Source organism: Chiloscyllium plagiosum, chromosome 35 (genome assembly GCF_004010195.1).
Source record: "Chiloscyllium plagiosum isolate BGI_BamShark_2017 chromosome 35, ASM401019v2, whole genome shotgun sequence".
NCBI classification, from domain to species: domain Eukaryota; kingdom Metazoa; phylum Chordata; class Chondrichthyes; order Orectolobiformes; family Hemiscylliidae; genus Chiloscyllium; species Chiloscyllium plagiosum.
Window position 1 is genome coordinate 17,678,370 of NC_057744.1, and position 17,103 is coordinate 17,695,472.

Consider the following 17,103-nt stretch of genomic DNA (forward strand, 5'->3'; position numbering starts at 1 on the left):
ACCCTCCATCACCACCCTCTGTCTTCTACCTTTGAGCCAGTTCTGTATCCAAATGGCTAGTTCTCCCTGTATTCCATGAGGTCTAACCTTGCTAATCAGTCTCCCATAAGGAATCTTGTCGAATGCCTTACATCTACTGCTTTGCCATCATCAATCTTCTTTGTTACTTCTTCAAAAAACTCAATCAAGTTTGTAAGACAAGATTTCCCACGCACAAATCCATGTTGACTATCCCGAATCAGTCCTTGCCTTTCCAAATACATGTATATCCTGTCCCTCAGGATTCCCTCCAACAACTTGCCCACCACCGAGGTCAGGCTCACCGGTCTACAGTTCCCTGGCTTGTCTTTATCACCCTTCTTAAACAGTGGCACGTTTGCCAACCTCCAGTCTTCTGGCACCTCACCTGTGACTATCGATGATACAAATACCTCAGCAAAAGACCCAGCAGTCACTTCTCTAGCTTCCCACTTAGTTCTGCTGAACTTATATGTTAGCTTTGAGTAGTTAATGTACAAGGACTACCAAATCCCTGTGTAATGTTGCTTTCTGCAATCTCTCTCCAATTGCATAATACTTAGCTCTTTTAATCTTTCTGCCAAAGTGTACAACCTCACATTTTCCCATATTACATTCCATCTGCCAAGTTTTTGCTGACTTGTCAAACCCATGAATATCCCTCTGCAGACTCTTTATCTTCAGCACCTGCCTTCCCACCTATTTTTTATGTCCTCTATAACTTGGCTATAATGCATTCACTTTCCTAAATGACTATGGCCTCAGCACTGATCCCTGTGAAACACCACTATTTACAGGTTGCCATCATGAAAATTATATGTTTTTCCCAACTCTTTGTCTTCCATCAGTTAGCCAGGCCTCTGTCCATGGTATTTTTTCTACAACCAACACTGGGCTTTTATTATATAGCCTATCATTATGTAATATCCAAATGTATTAAATCCACTGATGGATTCTTGTTGCATCAGTAATGTCCCTACTTCTGAGCCAGAAAATCTGGTTTCAAGTCCCACCTACTCTGGTGCTACATGGCTGAACAGATTGACTAAAATATCTTGCACTGACAGCTTCCCTTTTATCAATCCTGCTTGTTGCTGTTTCAAAAAATTCTGATAACTTTGTCAGGCTTAATTTCTCCTTCATGAAGCCATGCTGACTCTGCTTGATCACACTATGTACTTTCAAATGCTCTGTGATTATATCACTTTTAATAATCTCTATTATTTTCCCATAATAAATGTTGAGTTAAATGGCCTAAAGGTATCTGTTTTGTTGTCTCTTTCCCTGTTAAAACACAGCATTTGCATTTGTTTCTTTAACACTGGGAAAATGTTTGTATGTTTTGAGAGGTTAGGTAATGTACTTTTTCAGGAATTGGGGTTAAAAATCAGGATGGTGGGTTATTTTACATTGGACATTTGGTGAGGAGCAGGGGGATAATCAGCATAAGCAATAACAGCAACAAAAACCTGTTTTGGGTAGACTGGTACAGAGAGGAAAGACAAAGTGATTGAGTTCATGGGAGGCTTAACCTGCATAACCAAGTACAGATGATTCAGTTTCCTTGATGAGACAGAAATATGGTGCTACTAGAAGCTGATATTGTCAGATTGAATGGTGCCAGATATTTGTAGCTTCTGAGGAGATTTGCTCCCTGTTAGAACTGATTGACACATGTCACCAATAGTTGTGGAAGTGACCACTGCCCTGAAATTTCTTCATCTTTTGATCTTAAAGGTACATGTGGAGGCATATGCAGTACTCCCAAGGCAGCTGCACAAAAATACACAGATAGATGGGTTATTAGATACCAGAAATTGTCATTGTTCACTGTGACTAGCATTTTCAGCTCAGGCCAAGTACCTCTAGCAATGAAGGATCATTAGCTATACATAGCCAGCAAACAATGTCGAATTACAGGAATGTCCAGGTAAAAATTGCAAAGGGTTCCATTGCATTAATATGCAGCCTGTGTATAGCTCTAAGTAAAGGGTGGCTGTGAAATTCCTACAAGCTGCCGTGATGGTTTAATCCTGTGGCAGACTAGCTCCATGGCCTCTTTGGACATACAAACAGACATCAGAGATGCAGCTAGGAGCTGAGGGCACCCTGGGAAATGAAGCCAAGAACAATCAATGAAAGGTAGATGACCATCAATTGTTTTATTGGGGGAGTGATCCAGCCGAGTTGAGAGTGTGGTGCTGGAAAAGCACAGCAGCTCAGGCAGCATTTGAGGAGCAGGAGAATCAAAGTTTTGGGCATAAGGCCTTGTCAGATCCCTTGTCAGATCCACACCCCCACCAACCCTCACCCCACTCCCGGCACCTTCCCCTGCCACCACAGGAAGTACAAAACCTGCGCCCATACCTCCCCCACTTACCTCCATCCAAGGCCCCAAAGGATCCTTCCACATCTGACAGAATTTTACCTGTACCTCCACAAATATCATCGACTGTATCTGTTACATCAGGGAGACAGGACGCTAACTTGCAGATCATTTCAGAGAACATCTCTGGGACACGTGCACCAACCAACCCCATCACCCTGTGACTGAATACTTCAACTCTCCTCCCACTCCATCATGAATATGCAGGTCCTGGGGCTCCTCCATCGCCAAATCCTTACCACCCGATGCCTGGAGGAAGAACATCTCATCTTCCACCTTGGGACCCTGCAACCACATGGGGTTAATGTGGATTTCACCAGTTTCCTCATTTCCCCTCTCTCCACCACATCCCAGTCCTAAGCCTCCAACTTGGCACCACCCTCTTGACCTGTCCATCATCTTTCCCATCTATCCACTCCACCCTCCTCTCCAACCTATCACCTTCTCCCCCATCTTTATCTGCGTATCGCATTCTCAGATAAATTCCCCCCACAGACCCACCCCCCTCCCATTTATCTTTCAGCACCTCTGCCCACAAGCCTCATTCCTGATGAAGGGCTTTTGCCCGAAACGTTGATTCTCCTGCTCCTCAGATGCTGCCTGACCCGCTGTCCTTTTCCAGCACCTCACTCTTGACTCTGAGCTTCAGTATCTGCAGTCCTCACTTTCTCTGAAGTGATCCACCCACTCAAGGTGCGTTTCAATTGCATGGACTGGATTTAAAGACATCCATCAGAACTCACCGCTAGAATCATCACAATGATTATGTTCTGCACATCAGCAAAGGTGGATAGTGCAGGAAGAGTGTTTCGAAAAATAAACCTTTAATCAAACTCACTCATTAGAGTTATCAAAAGCATATTGTAACCTAATGAAATAGTCAGTTATGGGATTGACATCAAGCACTTGTAGCATTGTCAACACATATCTTCCACTGAAGGATATCAGGATTTAAGAGAATGGTCATACTTGGTCATCAGCTGTAATCCATCAAAGGCCATAGGCATCTCTTCATTACAAAGAGCACATTAGTTATATAGCTTGAGGGAGCACCACTCACATCAAGCATGGATTAAGACAAGGTAACAGGTTTCCACAACTGGATGGAGGAATGAACCGGAGATGCTCACTGCTAGTGTTACCTAGTATGGTGATGAAACGTCCGAAAACAAACCTTCTAGCTCAGCGAGTTAACTTATATACATATCATTGGGATCGTTCTGGATCATGCTTGAGGCAACTGAGTTAACAGATCCCCACAACAGTGTTCTTAAATCTGCATGCCTGGAAAGCCAGAATGGTTCAGGAGTTGGAGTGGGAACCTGAAATGGTGGAGGCTTTAGCCCCATAGTTATTTTCCTTCCGTATCGACCATATAAAATGTTGTTTATGTTGCCCAAGTACGGAAATGAGTCACAGAGCTGATGTTCTTAGCTTCCTGGCTCAATCTAATTGCTTTAAAATTAAACGCATCTTCAAATTGCCATTGACTGTTGCCCTTTGCTTAATTATTCAGTTTCACATAGCTGATTATACACACAACATTACTGCTGTAAAATGGAAAAATAATAGTCATAGCTGTGCACATTGAGCCTGTTGTATGGAATGAAGTGATAAGCACAGGCTAATGGAAAAGAAACTAATGAAACTGGATTCTTAAATAAACAACGTGCATTGGTTTAAAACTAACATTTTAAGCTTGTGATAGATATCGGGCTCAAAGCTTATGTGATATGGTGGGATCATGATAAACACGTGTTTATCTACCAGCCATTTGCAAATAATTTGCTTGGATCATGGTAATGGTTCGTCAGAATTACTATTGATTTCAGATAAAAATGAGATATATGTGACTCTTTAAACCAGTCCATTTATGAAATTATTCACACTGTAATCATATTCAGACATAAACAAAAACAAAGCCATATTTTACTCTGAAGTAATGAAGGCTGTAAAGTATGGTGTTACATCCAGTTAAAATCCTGCAGTAGAGTGAGATTGACTTAGTCTGGTGATGTGTGGCATTTAAAATGAGATAATTGGGAAAATGACGAACATGGATCTGGATTTCACAAACTAAGATTAGGAATTCGGTGAATTGGCACTAATTCGGTTGGAGTGATAGAAGTTCAGAAATAGCAACAGAGGACTGCTAAATGTACAGGTTTCTTTTCTATGCTACTTTAAGCTGCCACTTTAAGTACTAAGTTGCCACTTGAGTACACTTATAGACATTTTAAATCAACCATTTTGTATATGTTATAACATATATCTGGATAGGTGAGGCTTCAACCTGGACCTGCTGACTCTGAGACAAGGGCACTACCACAACAGTTCTTTCAAAAGTGCTAGTCACCACCCAACAGACCCACAATGCTTGTACAGCATGTAAGCGCACATGCCACTGTTTGGTCACTTCAGCTTATTATGCTCACAGAGGCAGGAAAAAGGACTGAGCAGGAGAAGAAATTAAAGTAGATTAGATGTCTGCAGGTACAGTTTTCATGGCTTGATTTTAAGATAAATAAATCTGCTTAGAGTTCATACATTCTCCTGTTAGCTGACTGGTAGAAATTATTGTCCTTGAACTACATAGATCTTAAGATGTCTGTGTAAATAGACAAGAACAGATCTCTCTTTATCTTTTTTTTCCCTCTCTGATCTCCTGAGATCAAGCTATTTGAAAGTAAGACCATCCCATTATTAAAGAACTAGTTGACGATGGAAGTTGTTGAACATTTGGAAGTTTTGGTTAAAGAAGGTTTCAAAGAATTAATTGGTTTATTTTTGCTTTGCATTCAGCTGTGGTAGACTTTCCAAAATATACTAGTCCCACTCCTATCAACTAGGAGAAAGTGAGGACTGCAAATGCTGGAGATCAGAGCTGAAAATGTGTTGCTGGAAAAGCGCAGCAGGTCAGGCAGCATCCAAGGAACAGGAGAATCGATGTTTCGGGCATGAGCCCTTCTTCAGGAATGAGGAAAGTGTGCCAAGATGCTGCCTGACCTGATGCGTTTTTCCAGCAACACATTTTCAGCTCTGATCTCCAGTATCTGCAGTCCATACTTTCTCCTAGAAGATTTTAACCTACCTCGAATCCTCTTGCAAGGATGCCTTCCTTGAAGAAGCTCTCTTCCTCCCTCTACAAGGATTAAAAAGAAAAAGAAAAAGAAAAAAAATCTTAGCCTGCTTGGCACACTTTCCTCATTCCTGAAGAAGGGCTCATGCCCGAAACGTCGATTCTCCTGCTCCTTAGATGCTGCCTGACGTGCTGCGCTTTTCCAGCAACACATTTTCAACCCAACTCCTATCAACTGCCAACACGCAGGTATCTGAAAGTTGCAAAATGAAAACTACCCACCTCACTCAGCGAAATGCAGGCAAATGGGACTAGTTCAGTTTAGGAATCCTGGCCAGCATGGACGAGTTGGGCCAAAGGGTCTGTTTCCATGCTATATGATTCTATGACTCTAATCCATGCCAGTGATTATATTCCTAATCAAATCACTAGAGGCCACCCTGGAAGGAATTCCACAGGATCACTTTTCCCTATTGGTACCATCTCACTCTCTAATGTCAGAATGAATAATTGCCACTTTCTCCCCATGCCCACAAACACCTGGTAAGTTGAACTTGGCTGTTGCTCTGATGTAAATGGATCCTGCCCCAATTTCCATCCCACTAACAGATCCATCCATTGCAATAATGCAACTGGATCAGATATATCTCCCAAATATACAGTACCAAAACATTCCTTATTCTGTGCAATTGAAACTGAGACTTGTTTTCTATTCGGATTCATTGTGGATTTACCTTGTTCGCTAGAATGTCGCATATGATGAATTCATTCCAGGAATGACTGTTTTGACAGGGGTAAAGAGAAACAGTAGTGTTTTAATGGAGTCATTGGTGGATTTGGTCTAGTGTTGCATTACAAAACCTGCCAACATTAAAACTGAAGAAATTTGAAACCTTCCATCTCATCAAACAATGGTTCTTACCATGGTGATCAACTCTGCAATATGAATCACCTGGTATGGCTCAGGAATCTCACACTCTTAAACACCTGTCATATTTACCATAGAGGAAGACAATGGGCAGAGAAAGTCCATGATTCGCTGGCCACTGTTTTCTGTAGACACCATTCTCTGCCATTTGAAATTTTAATTTCTGCTTGCCATTTCCAATGTCCCTCCAAGCAGTCAGTCTCCGGAGATCATGGCCACCACTTGCTATGGTAGATGATGGCTGTCTCACCAACAACCTTCTGAACAGTGAATTGGCCAATGGATCATGACCACTGGCTGTCTGAACCTCCACCGCAAAGACATCAGTAAATGAGATACAATACAGATACAAGAAGCAAGTCGGATATTGTGCAGGAACGTTACCTTCAGGATGCCACAATTTTCTTTTGAAGCAAACAAATCACACATCAAAGACCAACTTTGTTCACATTCTTATCAGAAGTAAAGATGATCAACAGAACATTATTATTGTTGTGGAAAGAAAAACAATGTTAAGCCGATCTTTAAAAAAAAGCCTCCTGAATTATAATGTGGCGGCAGCTTTAAAAGGGAGACCTGAAGAATGCATATCGTAAAGATCTTCAATGTTTATTATTCATTGATTAGAAGGTTATCAAGCATGTGAAACAGACTAAGACAGATATTAGAGATACAGAGTGCCCTAGAGACTTTGCAGTGAAGAAACAATCTGATTGACATTCCAGAACACAATGGTGAATTCCATGCCTTCTGCATAGTGAAAGACATTTTGATATAAAGGGCTAATATGAAGGATTCTTCAAAAACTCCTTTGTTATGCATTTCCTTTGGGCATGTATTATTTTTTGAAATAGTAAGTTGGTTAAACAAATATAAAGAAAGCTTTTGAGTATGAATAATGACTCAATTGCAGCAATAGAGCAAGTGAAAGTAATGTTAATCCCTCTAAGGAGCTACCTCAACACACATGAACAAAAGGTTAGCTTTCAACCGTGTTTCAGACCTGGGGCCATTCTCTTTGCTCACAATCAGAGTATTATTTGTAATTTTTAATGTTTGAAAAAAATCTGTAACGAATGTTTTCAACAGGTCATTAACTGAATATGATTGTATTGGTATGTACCTCCAGTTACATGGTATGATGGCCAGTGACGTGGGAATTATAGTATAGACAGGCAGAAGGTTGGAAGAACACAGCAAGCCAGCCAACATCAGGTGGTGGAGGTCAGCTTTGCTGGTGTAACCCTTCATCACCGTCAATATGATTGAGATCATTACTATTGACGCAGGAGGGTGGATCAATGCCAATTGAGCTGTTCTATGTTGGGATCCTGTTTGAAAGCCAGAAGAGGGAGTAAAGCGATATCTATAGATCCCATCAGCATAAAACAAGTGAGTGACATCATTGAAAAATAGCATCTCAGTTTACCACCAGAAAATGTTGTCCAATGTGCGCAACATGGAGATTTTTCTTTCTCATGATTATGTGCTCTCCATGAGGGTCACAAAAAAAGATCTTTCAAAAAAGGATTCTTTTTTGAAAATGTATCAGAGAATGAGCGAAAATTTGTGCAGTGAGGTTTTCTGTCACTTCACCATAACAACCATGAGTTCCCCCATACCACCTCCATCAAGATTGCTGCTGGCCACAGTTTCCTTCCCTGCTACGCGCAAGTGGAGTTAGAAAGACATGAACAAAGTTTATTCATTTGTTCATAGGATGTTGGTGTCGCAGGTTCAGCCAGCATTTATTGCCCATCTCCAACTTAGCTGGAGGAGGTGGTAGCAGTCTTTCTTACCAACCACTGCAGTTTTTGAGGTTTTGGGGAACCCCAGTGCGGTTAGGGAGGGAGTTCCAGTATTTCTACTCAGTGACAGTTGTTAACAGTGATGTAGTTCCGGATCAGGAAGGTGTATGGATTTCAGAGAAACATAGAGTCATAGAGTCATAGAGATGTACAGCACGGAAACAAACCCTTTGGTCCAACTTATCCATGCCAAACAGATGTCTCAACTCAATCTAGTCCCATTTGCCAGTACTTGGTCCATATCTCTCTAAACCCTTCCTATTTATATTCCCATCCAGGTGCTTTTTAAATGTAGTCGTTGTACCAGCCTTCACCACTTTCCCTGGCAGCTCATTCCATACATGCATCACCCTCTGGGGACCCCTTAGGTCCCTTTTACATCTTTCCCCTCTCACCCTAAACCTATGCATTCTAGTTCTGGACTCTCCCACTCCAGGGAAAAGACCTTGTTTATTTACCCTATCCATACTGCTCATGATTTCATAAACCTCTGTGAGGTCACCCCTCAGCCTCCGACGCTCCAGGCAAAACAGCCCCAGCTTATTCAGCCTCTCCCTATAGCTCAAATCCTCCAACCCTGTCAACATCCTCATAAATCTTTTCTGAACCCTTTCAAGTTTTCACAACGTCCTTCTGATAGGAAGGAGACAGGAATTGCACATAATATTCCAACAGTGGCCGAACCAACATCTTCTACAACTGCAACATGACCTCCCAACTCCTATACTCAATGCTCTGACTAATAAAGGAAAGCATACCAAACACCTTCTTCACTATCCTATCCACCTGCGACTCCACTTTCAAGGAGCTATAAACCTACACTCCAAGGTCTCTTTGTTCAGCAGCACGCCTCAGGATCTTACCATTAAGTGTATAAGTCCTGCTAAGATTTGCTTTCCCAAATTGCAGCACCTCGCATTCATCTAAATTAAACTCCATCTGCCATTTCTCAGCCCATTGGCCCATCTGATCAAGATCCCTTTGTAATCTGAGGTAACCTTCTTCAATGTCCACTACACATTCAATTTTGGTGTCATTTGCAAACTTACTAACTATACTTCTTATGTTCACATCCAAATCATTTATATAAATGATGAAAAGTAGTGGACCCGGCACCGATCCTTGTGGCACTCCACTGGTCACAGGCCTCCAGTCTGAAAAACAACCCTCCACTACCACTCTCTGTCTTCTACCTTTGAGACAGTTCTGTATCCAAATGGTTAGTTCTCCCCGTATTCCATGAGATCTAACCTTACGAACCAGTCTCCCATGGGAAACCTTGGTGAACACCGTACTCAAGTCCATATAGATCATGTCCACTGCTCTCCCCTCATCAATCCTCTTTGATGGTAGTAAATGCAGATGGTAGTTTTTCCAAACATTGCTGCACTTACCCTTCTGAATGTGAAGGGTTTTTTCTTTGCTTAGCTGAATTAACTGGACAACTGGATTGTAATACAGAGTGATACCAATGGCATGTGTTTAATTCCTGCACCATCTGAGGTTACCATGAATGTCCTAACTTTGTCCTTGCAGAAGGTGTGCTGACCCTTAGGTTAAACTACCAATCAGCTCCATCAAACAAGAGAGCAGCACTCTGGCAACTTTACTTTTTATGAGATGGAATATGTCAAAGGATTGGAGGGTGTTGTAAGAGGAGTCTTGGTGAGTTACAGGCTGCTGTCACTGTGCTTTGGTAATGAATGGAGTACATGTTGAAGATGTGGTGTCAATAAATGGACTGCTTTGTCCTGGGTGGCGTCAAGTCTTTTGAGTGTTGAAGGAGCTGCACACATCCAGGCAAGTGGACAGTACTTCATCACACTCCTGACTTGTAGATCGTGGCCAAACAACTGGGAGACAGAAGTTGAATTAATTGCTGCAGGATTCCTAGCTTCTGATGGCTCTTTTGTCCTCAATATTTACTGTCTGGCCCAGTTCAATTTCTGATCAATGGTAACCTCCAGGATGTTGAAAGTGGGATTCAATGTTGGTCATGACTTTGAAGTGCAAGAGCTGTTACTTGGATTCTCTCTTGTTAGAGATAGCCATTGGTTGGCACTTATATAGCCTGCTTATTACCTGTCAGTTAACTACCCAAGCCTGGATATTGGTCCAATTCCAGTTGCTTATGCATATGGACCTCTTCAGTTTCAGGCATATTATAAATGGTGTTGGACATTGCGCAATCATCAGCAAATATCACCAATACTGACCTTATGTAGGTGGGAACATAATTGATGAAGTAGCTGAAGATGGTTGGGTTTCAGACCCAAAGAATACCCACAGAGATGTCCTGGTGCTGAATGATTGTAACCACAAACAGTAAACACAATCACAACCACTATCCTTGTGCTAGCTATGATTTGCCCTCATTCCCATTGGCCCTTGTTTTGCTACGATTCCTTGATACCATACTCAGTCACTTGCTGCCCTTGATGTCAAGGATGGTCTTTTCACCGAGGGATGCTTCTATCTTATCTCTGCCCCCTCACACTCTCTGTTACTGCACAAACCTTTCACCCTCTTTCATGATCTACCAGTTGCAATATCACGTGCAATATTTTCCCTCAGTTGCTCTCACACACCCTACCATTTCCCTCCTACCACCTCTGTGCTTGCTTGGGACACCTCAGCACTTACCTCCACTTGCCTGCACCAGCACTAACAGCTGTGCAACCCAATTTCATTTCACTCAATTCTATAACATTCGGAGAAGCCATCCTAAGATGATTGGGCTAAAAGAGCCAGATCAGGTGGTGGGTACTAAAAAAAATCAGATCCTTATCCCCTGTAAAAGAAGATGCTATCTCTCACAACAAGAACTCGGACCAGCCCTGAGCAATCATTCGACTGCTCAAGCCCGCTGATCATGTCTGATGATTGAATTCAATCCCCTAATCCTGCCCTCTCCCATATCCCTTTGGCAACAAAATCTACATCCATCTCCCTCTTGAAAAATCATAACGTTTTAATCTCAACACTTTCTGTCATGAATGCCACAGGCTCACCTCTCTCTGGGTGACCATCTGGAACATTATTCTTTATTTAACCTGACTAGTCCTGATATAATTTTATAGGTTTCTATGAAATCACTCCTCGTTCTTCTGAACTCCAGTGAATACAATCCTAACTGACTTTGTTTCTCTCACATGTCAGTCCTGCCAGCCCAGGAATCAATCTGGACACCTGTGTTGCAGCAACTAAATAAGAAGCATTGTCTATTTCCATGCTGTTCTCCCATTAGTCTGAATGAGAAAGTATTCTTAGAAACATAGAAAATAGGGACGCAAGTGGACCATTCATCTCTTCAAGCTTACTCCAATATTCAAGATGATCATGGCTGATTTTCTACCTCTCAGTCATGACACATTCTGTCTTTTTCTCCTACAGGTATGAGTCAGATTTCCATAATCTCTGGGACCAAGAGGGTTACATCACAGGAATTCCCCTCCTCCAATTCTGTGGATGCACTGGCAAGGCTGCTTACTGTCAAACTAAGCTCCTCTGCAGGGTAGGCTCCCTCCAACCTGCACTGAGTTGGAGGGGGAGGGAAAAGATGAAGAATTTCTAAGTGCACATAGATGTCATGGGTGACACGTGATAGTAAATTTGTCATCCCATTTGCAAACATATGTGCCCTTTTTTTTTCAGCAGCTGTGTGAGCCAATGTCTAGCTGCAATTGCAACAATGAAGGTACAGAGCTTAGCCACCCTTAAATTTCATGCCATCTGAAGATCCAAGATGTGAAGACAGCAGCTCCTGCAACCTTTTTCTGTCATGCTGTTGCCCATTCAAAGTTCACAACTGAAGATCCCTCCCTTATAGAGTGAAGAACTTTCTTCACCAACTCAGGGTGTGGTCATGGGTATTTTCATCTCCATTGAACAACTGTTATTTACAACACCATCAAGGAAAACATTGATTGCTTCTCAAGCAGAGAGCCGCAGGCTCTGACTCATACTACTGGTGAGCCTCCAAATGTAACCATTCCCTGTTAACACCATAGGTTTTCAACTTTCTCAAATCCCCAGCCAACCAGTTGCATCTTAATCTTCAAGTGGCCACTTTACCCTCCTCTCCCTATGCTCATGCTACCCCCACCCCCACCCCCAGCTCACGTACACCCCTCCACTATCCCAGCAGATTGAGTAAACAGCGCTAAAAAATGTGTTGCTGGAAAAGCGCAGCAGGCCAAGCAGCATCAAAGGAACAGGAGAATCAATGTTTCGGGCATAAGCCCTCCTTTGATGCTGCCTGGCCTGCTGCGCTTTTCCAGCAACACATTTTTAAGCTCTGATCTCCAGCATCTGCAGTCCTCACTTTCTCCTAGATTGAGTAAACATACCAGATCTAACAGAGCACTGTCCCCCACAGAAGCCAAAGTGCTACTTATTGTTCATAAGCACTGCCACCCATAAGACACTTTTCATTTCATTGCTCTATCATCTATCCTTCACTCACACCCCCAACATATACATTAAGCTGCCCTCCTTTCACAATTGTAATCCCCCCTGCATCCCAGCATTCTGCTCCAATCCCCACAATTAAACTCCCTCAGCTCCCGTCCTGCAGCACTAACAATCCCCTTGACATTTAGGGTCAGACTCCAAGATGTGACTGTGGCCTAACCACTTGAGCAAGTCAGACAAACAGAGCGTAACAACAAGTGAACAGATTCCTGACTGATATCTCTACAGACTCCCAGTCCGGTTCCACTGGACACATGATAGACCACAGTCCACTCCCTAGACCTCCTGAGCCTGACACCTGAATGCCCAACTGACAATGCTTATACCCTGGGCTAATATTAGAGGTTGCCCTTGACTTGCTGAGCCAGAACCCTTTGCCTGAAGGGTGTCACCCTGGACATGAATGAGGACTAATCCCCTTAGACTGTGAGACATGGCCATTTGGGTGAAGCACGTGCAGTGTGTTTAGCATGCATGCAGCAGGCACATTATGAAGTGATTTACACTGACTTAGCATAGTGCCATGCAGCAACAAATCCAGCACTTGCTGACGACTGTGACAAGCTGCTTGGCTTTGTATTTGTACTGGAAGGGGAGCTTAGCAAGAAGTTTTACCAGCCTTTAAAGTTTAGCTGAGATGGGACAGCCCCAAATGGCTAGGCAGGGCAAGGAGAGGCAAAGAAGATCAAAGTAAGGCACTGAATACATTAGTGCCAAAGGAAGTGAGCAATCCTGAGATACATCCGTCTCCAAGCTGAGAGAGAAGGACATATCTCAGTTTTGGTGCCTGTACTTGGCAACAGCATTGCAATGAAAGATGCCAGGGAGCTGCAAAGGTGGCACTGAAGTGCAGAAGCTTACTGCAAGTGGATTGGAGATGTGCCATGATGATACAGTGAATAGAAATGTGTTGGATGACAAAGTATGTGGACATGAAGTGCATCCAGTCACTACTCACGTAGTGTGCCTTGATATGTTGGCATCTGGTGTCCATGAAGGTGATGCTGAGGTGCAAGCAGTGAGCTGGAGTCCCCAGGTAACCACTTTACCTTCCAGGTTGGGAATTCTTCGCATCTATTTTCTAAACAGCAGGTGGAAAATGGAAGACAACATATTAATGAGGCAAGATTAAGTAATAATGAAGCTGCTCATGCATGATAATCCATGCTAATATGCCATTTCCACTCATTAGCATGAATCTCATGACAACATACAACACTTGGTTGAAAATTGGGACTTCTTGGCATTAGCTTTGAGAAGTTCTTCACTGGAGACCTCACCCAATTTTCTCAAATTTATTGCCGTGGCCTATGTTATTTAGGACTTGGGAATGTAATGGCCTAAAACACTATTAAGTCCCAATTCTCCAATCTACACTTGACACAATGATGTTTATGTCATCAGTATCAGCAGCTGAGAGTTGCAATATGATTCCATACAGATACAATAGTTGAAAGGAGTTTCTAGCATTAGGAATATTGTAGAGGAATTGTCCCATACTTTGGAGAATAGATTTATATAATGAAGTGAGAAGTGTTTTCTTGATACGGCAGACATTTCCTCATAGAATCGTGGCTGATTTCTGTTGCATACTCTATGTAGTCTATAAAGAATTTGAGATAAAGATTCAAAGGGTTTTTTTTTCTTGCTGATAAGTGCCAAATGCAAAGTTCTGCTAACTGAGAATTTACCCTCCCGCTCTTTGCTTGTATGAGAAGCCACAAATTAGTGACCTGTGAATAGAGTCCAGTGGTTCCTAATGTGTGGGTAGATATTCTGTGCAAACCTAATTCCCTCTCAGCTCCACGCCTCTGGTGCCCTTACTCGACAAACAAGCCATTTATTACAATAGCTTTTCTGCTAACACAGCTGAGTACACTGCAACTTTGTAAAGCTTCATTGAGAAATGTGCAGACAGACATGCTGCCTTTTGGAATAACACATGTGGTGGGTTGCTCCTCAATGTTTTTCCAGCCACTTTAGCTCTTGGACTTTGTAAATGAAAATACATCAAATATTTCAGTGCTCAATTCACAGCAATGAATGAGGTAATAGATAAAGCCAGAACCTTTCTGTTCCTTTCTTGTCATTACTTTTCCAGCCTTTTCAAAGCAGTAATCAACCATGTCAGGGCAAACATTGGAATTTTCTATATCAGTTGAGAAAGATCATCTTGAGCATATTAATTCCAGTCATGAAATCAAATGATGAAAATTATTTTGTGTTTTAAATATCTGCAGTTAGCACACAAATCTAAGTATTTCTTCGATGCTAAATTGGCTTCATTTTCAAGCCTTTGTTCTTAAGGTTACAGATTCCCACCCATTATGCCCTCATATTGCTGAGGATATCTAAAAGTTTTACAGGATATCCACCAGGTTTAGCAAAAAGAAAGGTTTTTATTATGTCTTATTAAAATAAATTAGGTTCTAAAGGGCATTGTCAAAATGATGAAGGGTGGACTTATCTATAATGATGCAGCCAAACTCATTCAGAATCAACAGAAATATAATTGGATACTGCCAGCAAGTTGCTGCTTTTTATATTTGTTGGTAAAGCTAATTGGAACAGTGCTGTCAGATTTGAAAATCAGTTCAGCCCTCAGTTTTGTATGTGAAATGTTTATATGATTAACTTTAAAAGGATGCTATCTTCATAATCTCCTGAAATCTGACAACTCGTCGAGTTTACTGTATTTCTTCAAGTCTGACCTCCAATGGCTTGACAAATTTGTTACAACTCACCAGTGTTGGTCGTGCTTTCAGCTGTTTAGGTCCTAAGCTCTGACATTCTCTCCTTAATGCTCTCCTCCCTTAATATGCTCTTTAAGGCCTGCTTTTTTGACCATGCTTTCCATACAAGTCGCACAAAAATTAACTAGACTCTTATTTTGCACTTGATTTCAGGCTTATTTCTTAACAAAGTTGAAAGGGAAAAACACACGGATCTTTTGTCTTAAAGCATTATGTTAGTATTTCTATCATGTGGGTATCATCAGCAAGAAAACAGGAGAATCGACGTTTCAGGCATAAGTCCTTCTTCAGGAATCCTGAAGATTCCTGAAGATCCAGGTTCCTGAAGAAGGGCTTATGCCTGAAACGTCGATTCTCCTGTTCCTTGGATGCTGCTTGACCTGCTGCGCTTTTCCAGCAACACATTTTCAGCTCTGATCTCCAGCATCTGCAGTCCTCACTTTCTCCTCGTATCATCAGCAAGACCAACATTTGATGCCCATCTTTAATTGGCCTGCTAGGCTCTTTTAGCAGACAGTCAAGGGTCAACTGCCTTGGTGTGAGTCTGAAGTCACATGTAGATGAAGAGTCATCCAGACTCAAAATATTAACTTGCTCCCCCTCCATGGACACTGTCTGACCCGCTGTGATCTCCACCATTTCTTGTTTTCAGTACAGATTCCAGCATCTACAGTAATTTGTTCTTACCTAGTTTATACTAGGTGAGGTTCCCTAACGAATAACAGTGAGCCAGATAGGATGCTTACAACAAGCAGTGTTAGTTATCATGGTCACCATTACTAAAACTAGCTTTATATTCCAGATTTTTAATTGAATTCTAATTCCTACAGGTACTGTAGGACCTTAGAACTTTGAATTATTAACTCAATGACATTGCCACCACATCATTGTTCAGCATTGAGTCACAAAACTCCACCTAAAGTCTTGGATAGAATAGATTGATTGAAATCCATTCTTCATTTGAAACACTCAGCTATTCATTGCTGCGGGATTGTTTCTAACCTTAATACAGGAACCCCCATCAAACATGGGTGGTTCACTATATAGATTGGTCAGTTGGACAGTGCTTCCAAACACACAATGGGCCAAAAGCCCTGCCTTTGCTGTAAAATTCTATAACTGGAATCACTTGATTTGAACCTGGTCAAGGCAGCTGGTAATACTAGTTCTCAAACCAAATGAATCAATTAGATTTTGTATAGAGTCGTGAAAGGTAAATTTGAAACATATTCAAACCCAATCCTAAAGTTAGACTGTCTGTGTAGAGTTTGCACATTCACTGTGTGTCTGCATGAGTTTCCTCCCACAGTCCAAAGATGTGCAGGTTAATTGGATTGGCCAAGGTGAACTGCCCATAGTGTCTCTGGGTGATAGGACAGATGATTAGCCCTGGGATATGCAAAGTTACAGGGATTGGTTGGACAGGGTGGTGATCTGCTTGGGATGGTCTTCACAGGATCAGTGTGGACTCGATGGGTTGACTTGCCTCCTTCTGCACTTTAGGAGTTCTGTGATTATCTATGATTATATGAAATGCTGGTCTCATCCCATGAACAAATTTTAACAAAAGATTTGACTTATCTGCTCCTTTCAATTTCTTGACCTGAGAATTTCATTACCTCTTCCTTGATAATTGACACAAATGAGCTAAGACTTTC